Source organism: Zea mays, chromosome 1 (genome assembly GCF_902167145.1).
Source record: "Zea mays cultivar B73 chromosome 1, Zm-B73-REFERENCE-NAM-5.0, whole genome shotgun sequence".
NCBI classification, from domain to species: Eukaryota; Viridiplantae; Streptophyta; class Magnoliopsida; order Poales; family Poaceae; genus Zea; species Zea mays.
The window spans coordinates 1373998-1384905 of record NC_050096.1 but is presented as its reverse complement, the minus strand read 5'-3'; positions in this window follow the sequence as shown (position 1 = coordinate 1384905).

Genomic DNA, 10908 nt, shown 5'->3' with positions numbered 1-10908 from the left:
GACAGATGTCTCCTTATATGTAATTATTTATTTTGTATAGAACTCCTATTATATAGTAGAGTTGTGACATTCGATCCTGTGCCATGATTCATCATATGTGTGAGACTTGGTCCCAGCACACCTGGTGATTATGTTCGCGCCCGGGTCTTAGTGCCCTAAAACCCGGGTGTGACAGAAGTGGTATCAGAGGAATGTTGACTGTAGGACGAAACCTAGATAGAACTGGATAACCCTTATCTACTTACCTTTACTACTCTGATCCTTTCTAAACTTTTCTTAATCTTTTCTCATCTATTTCCGCTTACTCTGATTATTCTTACCTTTTCATTCTTAAGACAACTGTGGATTTCACACTTTGAAATCCTGTGCCTAAAGTGACCTTTAGAAATAGGAGACCTACTCTTAGGAAAAAAATCAAAACTATTTTTGTAAATATTTGTATACTTGAGTGTTTGTTCTTATGATACTTGTTTGATTTGGATCTTTGATTGAGTGTGACGAGTTGTGGAGTAATGTCCACAATTACATCTACATATACACCTAGACATAAGGGAAAATATTTATAAAATAGACAACACATAATATTCCCTATTAAAAATGTATCAAGCTTAATAGCTCCATCTTATCTTAAAGAATCTCTCTTATCTTAATAGATCTATCTATCCTATCCTAACAGATCTAACTGACCTCAGAAGATTCTACCTTATCCTTATGGATTCATCCTGTCCCAATTAGCATATGTATCCCACTCTAGAATCACAACCATGAGCTGATCCAAAATTTATTTAGATCTTATCTAGTTTAAAATAGTCACATCAATATATACTAGATCTTATCTAGTTATACCAATCCGATCTAGATCCCACCTAATCTAACATGATCTAATCCAAATTGAGTTACTTAAATAAGTTAGATAATGTTGTCAACATAAAATAGGCCCTAATTCTATAAGCATATCTTACCCTAAATTAATATCTTGGACTAACTCATCTATAAACAACAACCTAACCTACACCATAGGTTGCCTAATCCAGATATCTCAAAAGCAAAGTAAAACTCTGTTTAAACCTAACTACATCATGTACCCCGACTATCCTAATTATATATCCTTAGCCATATGTCCTTAGCTCGGATGACAACAAGAATAAAGGCCAAAGAAGACCAACCACATCAAAGGAGGATAAGCATCAACTCAAGTCTTCAAAGATCAAGTTGGATCGCGAGAGGAACCGGGATCCATAGTTCGGGATGAAGTCTGTACTTATTATACCCTTGCTATAATCGTGCCTTATATGACATAATAGATGGCTAGACATACAATATCCATATGTTCCAAATCGTCTACTAACTGTTATGTAAAAAAAAACCTTGAACAAAACTTTGATTTCCAAAACCCAATGAGAAACTAAAATTCTAAACCATACCCATTGTATCCCTTTTCTTACAAATCTCGAGGACGAGATTTCTGTTAAGGGGGGTAGGATTTGTAACACCCTAAATCTCATTTTGAGAATATAGTAAAAAAAAATTTCAAAGAACTTGAATTAGATTTTTTTCCTTCTCCCTTGGAATTCCCATAACATTTGAATTCACATCTCCTTAGATAAAAGTTCTATAACAAAAATGCAATAAAATGATTCTTATATGAACTAGCCTTTATTGAAGTTCATAAGTATTAATGTGAGAACATTTTTTTGAGATCATACAATATAAACTATTTCTCTTAAAATAATTGCATGTGTGCTACATATTCAAAAGCAATTATTTATGTAGAATAATGAATGAATAAATAAAAAAAAATATATAATGAATATTGCATCATGCTGGATTTTGATTGTGCACTTTTGTTTGAAATAGAAAATTCAAACTCAGATTCAAAAGTGAATTCAATTGGAAATAGAAAACAGAAAATAAAACAAAAAAAAGAGAAAATCCTCCACTTCCTGGGCCGGATCGCCACCATTTCGGCCCAATTGGGCATCTCACTCCCCGCGCGGCCCAACAACCTTGCGCACCAGCCCACCCTATTCTCCTGTTTCGTTTTTTTTCTTTTCTCTTAGTATGGATGACATGTGGGTCCCTCGCGTCGGTCGCCTAGCTTGTCACCTTGGGCCGCTGTCGGGTGGTCTCCACTTGTCGGACCCATTCTTCTTCCCCACGCCGATCGGAACATCGTTTCCTGGCGGTGGGCAGTGCACGACCACCTCCAACGGAACCCCGTGATCCGCGCTTGGTGGGGTCATCACGTCGGATCCTCCCTCGTTCTCCTGCAATGGAACGCGATCTCCTCGCCGGTAAACTCGCGCCAACCGCGGTCGCCCTGACCAACTCGGACTTGCCCTCCCCCATAAAATCCACAGCTCGTAGGTGCTTTCCCCCTCGACTCAATCCATCGGGCGCTGCCCAGGTCATCAAGTGAGGCACGATTGAGAGAGAAGGGGGGGGGGGTGATCCACGCCACCGCGGGCGGAATCTGCGCCGATCCGCCATTACCGCCAGGAGTCCTCGACGTCGCGTCCGTGTCCCTCTCTGTCTTCCCCACCGGTAATTCCCTTTCCAAGACACTGCCCTTGGTTAGTTGATGTTCATACCACGCTTGAATTGGACTCGCGCGGCCTCTGTTAAAGCTCGTGTAACACCCCAGGTGTTGCCATGGCTGGAGCACACCTTGGCACTCAAGACTATGATCACATGTGGAAGAACTTAAGGAGCAAAAGTATAAGGGGCTTTGGAAACTAAGTTTTTACCAAGAGTTGGGAATGACCAAAGGCATTACCCTAATTGTGTGCAACTATCACCTTGGGAGAGGGGGAAAGAACCCTAGGCCTCTCTTAAACCCTATCTCCCAAAACCATGGATAAGAGGGGAAAGAGAGTGAGCAAATGTGCAAAACATGGGTAATCTTTACCCAAACCCTAAGCAAGATTATAACCATCAATTAGGGGAGGAAATATTACAAAAAGGCCCCTAGGGAAACCCCATTTCAAATCTCCAAGTGGAGAGAGAGCTAGAGCTCTCTAATTCCCTCTAAGTCCCATTTTAGCCCTAAATCAAAGATCAACCGTGTTCACTTTAAAAATGGCGCCAAAACCACTTGGGTTCTATACCAAAAATGTGCAATACCACTTAGGGCACCCACTGGAAAAAGTTGAGCTCGAGACTCGGACGTTTGACATGCCATGGCATGGCTTTTGTCGTGATATGCTCAGTATGACACACCTGTTTTGGCACCCGAAGATCTCCCTCCCTAGGCCGTATCTGCCCCGGCGTCTCACAGTTGAGTGACAGCCCTAGGTGCCAGGAAGAGGTCTGCGCCGGACTTTTGCAAAGATTCGCACGTTTGCGACCTCTGGCGACATTTGAACACTGGAAGAAACAAACCGCCACGTGTTCGACGCCGTCTGCCGCGCCAGAGCACGCCCCCGCGCGCGCCCGCGCCGCGCCCAAGCCAAGCCAGTGCCCTGGTCCGCGTCCGCGACTATAAAGCGCCCAGGAGCCTTGGTCGTACCCCTCCGCACGCGCTCAAGCCTCACCGGAGCTCAGTTCGCCGCCGTTTGCCCATACGCGACGTGCCCGCGGCCACCCGAGCCCCTGCCACCGTAGACCGGCCAGCCCAGCCATTCCCAACCCCGTCCAGCCCTCGGAGAAGACTGTGCACGTCTCCGTGAAGCTCCCCGAGCGAGGAATCGGGCTCTGCTTCACCGGAGAGGCCGGCCCAAGGTCACCGGACTTCAACCGACCGCCGGCAACCGTGGACCGAGGTACACCGTGCGCCTCTCTTCGATTCCTTGCACGGTTAGACTCCTTAGACCTCCACGAAGCTCCCTATGCCCTTGGATTGATCTATGCCGCCGTGGATAGGCCGGAGCACACGCCGCCGACGAGCTCGCCCGCCTGCTCACGTGGACCGGGCGATTCCGGCCATCCCCGACGACGAGCCGTACCTCGACGTGATCGCCAGACCCTCCCCGAGCCAACCCTACCCTTCGCTGGACCTCCCTCGCCGCCGGTAAGCCGCGCCACCCTTTTCTTTCCCGCGGCTACTGTTTCAGTTGAGGGAGGGACTGCGGGTGAGAGGGAGAGAAACCCAGGGGGTTAAGTGAAAGGTCAGAGACTCAAGTGAATAGTGCCTTAAGGGTAGATCTGCGAGGTTTGAATTGTTTTAAACCCAGGGACCTCGGCGCAAACTGTTTTTCCAGGAAAACTTAATTAAAACCTAATTTAAATTCAAACAGAAACTTTAAAAACCCATAACTTCTGTTTGGTTTATCCAATTTTGGTCAAACCAATTTTGCCAGACTCTAAATCATGTAACCTATTTAGGAAAAATATAAAACCCCTTGGTGCTGTGGAAAACTTAAAAGTTCTGATTTAATGTTAACTTTGGCCAAAAGCTAAACAATAGTAAGAAAAATAGTTAGGCTAATTGACTAAGGTTAGGAAAATTTGGAGAAGTTTATATTCACCTACTAACCTGTTTAAAAATGTTAAACCCCTCTGTCCATTACTTTAAGTTAATTTTACCCTTTATTCTAAAATATGCTTAATGATAAGGAAAATAGAAAATGCAACTTAATTAATGAACCAGAGAGTACTTCTATTTTTGTTAGGTTGCATATTCAATATAGTTCACTGGAAAAATATATCATACCCTGGTTTAGTACAAATTAAGTAGGATATCTTTTATTTTAATAAAACAAGGATAACTTAGAAAAGCCCTACAGAAATGACCCCAAGGTAAAAACACCCCCACCCTTGGGATAACTATTGTTTTATTAGAAAGAACTTAGGAAAAATAAGAAATCTGCTGTTTGACATTTTTCAAGTAATAATGTAGTAGAAAGTGCCTTTTTGACATTAAACTTGAGAAAATCATAACTAAATAACCACCCCTTAGTTTCCTGTGATTTTTAGCATAAAGACCTATTATTACCAGAGGATGTCAACAAAAATAACCTTTAGGACAGAACCTACCCCTAACTAGGAGGTGTAGTGTGAAGTGGCCCTTATTGCCTAACTTTTGTTATTTTTGTCTAAGGCCTAACTTTTATACTTTAAGCCTCAAATTCTTAAAACAAGCTAAAATAGCTAGTGACAACCCACTGTAATTTTTTACAGAATTTTTGGAAATTATTAAAACTCTGTTGTAGTTCAAACCTACCCTAGAAACCCTAAATGGAAATTAAGGAAAGAGAAATGAAAGATATGAATAAAGGTTGTCCCTAAAAACTTTATTTGCTGTCCACAAAAATATATCAACCAATCTGTGTTATCCTAAAGCCAAACCTAAGCTTAAAGGGTAATAAGTCAAAGTCTATGTATACCACTAGAAGCCCCGCACAACTAAGAAAACCTTAAGTTACTTCTCGACTTAGTTTCTTTTGCATAATGTTATTAAATCATGCATAATCATGACATACATGTTCATTTCATTTCGATAGACTGTAATCTTGCTGACGGAGAGTACATCCTCGTGCCGGAGCAAGGAGCTGCTCAGGAGGTAGCCCCAGATCTAGCACCCGAGCCTGCACCAGAGGACCTGCCTGCCACTGCTTTGGAAGGCAAGCCCCGGTTTATGCATAACCTGTTTTATATGCTATTTTACTACACTTAATGATTGTAGGCTTGTATTGTGCACTTCAGTGTAGGAATTGGTTGAAACCCTAGTTGCATGATCTCAGGAATCCTTTTTGAGATGGATACTAGTATGCTAGGTCGAGTAGCTGCTTTAATAATTAGGGATCTCGGTAGAAGTCGAGTGATTTTTCTAGCACTCGCGCGAGGACAGGAATTGATTGTATCCACTTTGATAACAGAATAATGATGGTCTGTGGACACGGATCCATGGGGATGCGTGGTCTACGAGATGAAATTGGAATAAGGATTTACGTGCGGATACCTGTGTCAAGCGTTTGAACGTACTAAACATATGCCGAGAAATATGGTAAATCGGTAAGCCTAGTACCTGATTGAACCTGGCAGCAGATTGCCCTCCTCACGCGACCTGAGACGAGGTCTCCCATTCCAGTTATGGTGGGTACAAGTGCGGTCACTGCACGACGGCCAGTCGGGGTCAGTGAGGCATTGTACGCCAAGGCGGTGAGCCCCTCTCTGCTGACGGGGAATCGATGGGGACGGTTGATGTGTGTGGGGACGGAGTGCCCCTGCATGTCGTGTGTTTAGGTTTACCTTGCAAGGATAAAAACTCGATTCGAATCGTCTGCTTCTCGCAGCTAATGAGACTGCTTGATCCATTGTACTGCATTGAGTAATAAGTGGAAGTATGATGAGTTGAGATAAGATGTTGACTGTTAATGATGCTTGCTACCATGTATGAGTAGATAGTCCACTTTTAGCCTTAAGAGAGTCACACTTAACTTTGATTAAGTTAAAATCTTGATTTAGAAACTCAGCTAGTGCTTTTGGCAACCAAACCCCACAACCAAACAGCTGCATGTCTAGAGGTAGAGGAGTAGACTCCTCACACCGGGTAAGTCTAGCTGAGTATTAGTATACTTAGCCTTGCTTGTGGCATAATTTTTACAGGTTCTCTGGAGGAGATGGTTGCTGGGATTACTTGGCCGACCACCCTGCCACCGGGTTGGACTGTCGAGTGGGACCCTGCCTCGGCTGAGGAGGAGCATGAGGAGTGATGGGACAGGCTTCCCCATCTCTCTGTTTAATTATCGTTAGTTTTATTCCGCTGCACTTCAAACAATGATGGTTACTTTTGCAAAACTCCGATGATGATGATGGTGATGTAATAATTTAACATTGCGACATGTATGGTTTTATGCTTTATTGTATTTGCTCTGTGACTCACCTTCGAGTGAGCTTGTGGTACTTGATCCTGTCAGTGGCCGTGTCGGACTAGATCCGAGGGATTGACGGGTTATTCCCATTTAAGTGTGGTCTAGCCTCTAAGGCAGGACTTGGACACTTAAGTCGGAATAATTCGGGCAGTTCCGCCACAGCTGGTATCGGAGCTTGTACCACCACAGAGGAATCAATAAAATATAAATACCATCAAATTTTCTAAATAAAACTTGATAGAAACAAGGTTGGATAGATAGTAGGACGAACATGATAGACCTAGGACGTGAAGCCTTAGGTTAATAGAATGGTAGCTAGGTGGCTAAGTAATTAGGCCCTACAGGCCACTTTTACAGGATGGGAGTTCCTCCCTATTCCTTTTATCTTGTTGTGAGGCCGTTCAGGACGAGCATGCATGCATTCATAATTAAGCAAATGGCCAACTGAGTAAAGGACTTAAAAACAAGATAACAACCAACTAGGTCCCTAGTGCCTTTTTACTTAACTAGAAAAGGGCTGAGTTTTATTTTTTCCTTGTTCTTTTTATAATTCTTTTCTTTACTTACGCTTAACCGTACACAGATGACTTCCCACGGATCCTCCGATGACGGAAATGCACTGACCCACACTGACGGGCTTGCACGAGAGGGCTTTCCCCGCATTTTGTGGGAGGTACTTCAGGGGGCGGGATACACGACACCCCCTCAGTACGCGGTGCAGCAGTTCGAGAAGCATCGAGTGCCTCGCTGTAGGGTGAGGATGACTTTGGAGCCTCATCCCCTGCAGCCAGGATGGCGCTCCTTGGACTCCGAGTCCTTCGGATACCGAGCGGAGGACACGATCGAGGCGATCGCGCTGCACGGATTGACTACTTTCTGCGGATTTCATCCCTTGGAGCTGGCTACCCACCCCATTCGCTTGTTCCCCGCTGAGAAGGAGGACGACCCAATGTGGAAGGATCGGGTGGAGCATGCTAAGGATATCTGGGCCATCTACCCAGGACAGACTACGCACTTGACAGTACGGTGCATGAATGCTCTGTACCGTCTGCAGGTGATGCGCGGTGAGGCCATGTCCCATCTGATGGCACTGCTGGAGGCCACCAAGATCACGTTGGATAACCGAGAGGAGCTTGTGGTCGACTTCTCAAGAAATGGTAGAGAAAGATTTGCAAGTGGAGCAGCTGTCTGGTGAGATTCATGAGTTGGAGGAGCTAGTCGGCACCCGGGAGAACACCATTGATGTCCTAGAGGATCAGCTCCTCAACACTCAGCAGCAGCTGGCGGAAGCAAATGAGCACCTAGACATGCATCACCAAGAGATCCATGGTGGGGAGGCTGACGAGGACGTTGACATCGAGGGAGGAGACGAGTCTGCTTCCAGTATAGACACTGCTGGCTCGGGAAGACCACCTTCCCCCGAGTCCAGTGTTGCTTCGTTCGCTCACTAGGTGTCAAGGGTAGGTTTAGAAGTCGGACAGTCGGACTCCTCGCAGCTAGCTTAGCTTTTGCACCCTTGGGGTACTAGGCTAGATAGAGTTGAGTCATTTTGGAACAATTTGATGTAACCGTGTTAAACTATCTTGGGAGCTTATTGATGGATGCTATTGTCAGTTTAATTTGGAAGGAAGAATTTATGCCTCCTAAAGAATCCCTTTTGTTGAAGTTAGATCTTTCATGCTGTTATTAACTTTTTCTCCGTGTTGAAATCTTGAAATTGGAACTGTGGTGTTAAGTAAGTATGTGGTTTTTCAGATGGCTGGGAGGCAGCGCCGTGGCCAGAACGAGCACGTTCCACCACCACCCCCACCTCCCACTCTGCAGGAGCTCATGGCTCAGCAGAATGAGATCCTGAGGCAGCTGGCTCAACGTCAGCCACCACCCCAGCATTATGGTGGTGGAGACCACCAACGTCACCCCGCGGCGGCCACCTATCAGGAATTCCTCAGCACCCAGCCTCCACTGTTCACAAGGGCGGAAGACCCACTTGACGCAGATGTATGGCTGCGAGTGGTGGAATCCAAATTCCCACTGCTCCATGGAGTTTGCTCAGAGGTCACCAAAGTCAGGTTCGCCACCCAGCAGCTTCGCGGACCTGCAAGGACTTGGTGGGATCATTTTCTAGCTATGCAACCAGAGGACCGAGAGGTGGAGTGGAGGGAGTTTAAGGCAGCTTTTAGAGGACACCATATACCAGCCGGGATCATGGACAGGAAGCTCAATGAGTTCTTGGCACTCACTCAGGGCAACAGGATAGTGTTGCAGTATGCCCAGGCCTTTAATGACTTGTGCCAGTATGCGGGATATCATGCGGATACAGATGAGAAGAAGAGGGACAGGTTCAGAAGGGGGCTCAGCACTAAGCTCCGGGATCGTCTCAACACCGTCAGGGCCAACAGCTACAATGAGTTGGTCAACATGGCTATCTCCCAAGAGGACTGCATTACAGCTAGGTAGGCAGAGAAGAAGAGGAAGACCCCTGTGGCAGGACCCTCAGCTCAGCCACAGCGCTTCAGGATTGTGTCCGACACCCAGGGCAGGGGACCCCAGCAGCAGCAAGGGCGATGGGTAATCCGACCTCAGCAGCAGCAGCAGGCACCCAACCGCAATCAATTTCCAGCACAGCGGAATAATCAGCAGCAGCAGTACCGCCAAGCCAATGACAACAGGTGCTTCACTTGTGGCAACACTGGGCATTATGCCAAGAATTGCCCCAGGAACCAGCAGAGGCAGGGGCAGAATGCAAATCAGAACCAAGGCAAGAGGCAGAAGGTGCAAGTGAGGCAGGGCAGGCTGAATTTCACCACGATGGCTGACATTCCAGAGGGAGCACCCGTCATGACTGGTATCTTTACAGTTTTGAATTATCCTGCTATTATTCTATTTGATTCTGGTGCATCGCATAGTTTTATCAGTGCCAAATTTAGTGCCAAATGCCAGTTGCCCTTTCACCATACCGATGGGGGCATTACAATTTCAACACCAGGAGGCAGAGTTGCCACTTATCAAATCAACAGGCAAGTGCCTATAAAATTTGGTAGTCTGGTAATTAGAACCACCCTTCTCATCTTAGGATTGGATAGCGTGGATATTATTTTGGGAGCTGACTGGTTGACCAGGCATCAGGCAGTATTGGACATTGCAGCCAGAGCCATTGAAATCCATTCCCCTGCTTATGGCGAGACTGTTTTATATTTACCCGACCAGGGATGCACCCGTTCTTGTGCCTTTGTTATGATAGAATCCCCAGTGGAAAAGATCCCAGTGGTCTGTGACTATCCAGATGTTTTTCCGGATGAATTGCCAGGAATGCCACCTGACCGAGACATTGAGTTCGCAATTGAGTTGCAACCCGGGACTGCTCCGATCTCCAAGAGACCCTATAGGATGCCTCCCGCGGAATTGGCAGAATTGAAGAAGCAACTGCAAGAGTTGTTGGACAAGGGTTTTATTCGTCCAAGCACTTCACCATGGGGATGTCCAGCATTATTTGTGAAGAAAAAGGATGAGAGTTTGAGGATGTGTGTTGACTACCGCCCTCTCAATGCGGTGACCATAAAGAACAAATACCCGTTGCCTCGCATTGATGTTCTGTTTGATCAGTTGGTTGGAGCCAAGGTATTCTCCAAGATAGACCTTCGCTCAGGATACCATCAGATCAAGATCCGCGCCAGCGATATTCCCAAGACGGCTTTCTCTACCAGATATGGACTGTATGAGTTTCTGGTGATGTCTTTTGGGCTGACCAATGCCCCGGCTTATTTCATGTACCTGATGAATTCCGTGTTTATGCCGGAATTGGATAAGTTCGTGGTCGTCTTCATTGATGATATTCTGGTCTATTCCAAGAATGAAGACGAACATACTGAGCACCTACACATTGTGCTTCAACGACTGCGCGATCATCATCTTTATGCTAAATTGTCTAAGTGTGAGTTCTGGCTGAGGGAGATTAAATTCTTGGGTCACACAATTTCTCAGGATGGGATATCAGTTGATCCTGAGAAGGTGCAAGAGGTAATGGATTGGAAACCCCCGACTACAGTGAAGCAGATTCGGAGTTTTCTGGGACTGGCAGGGTATTATCGACGATTTA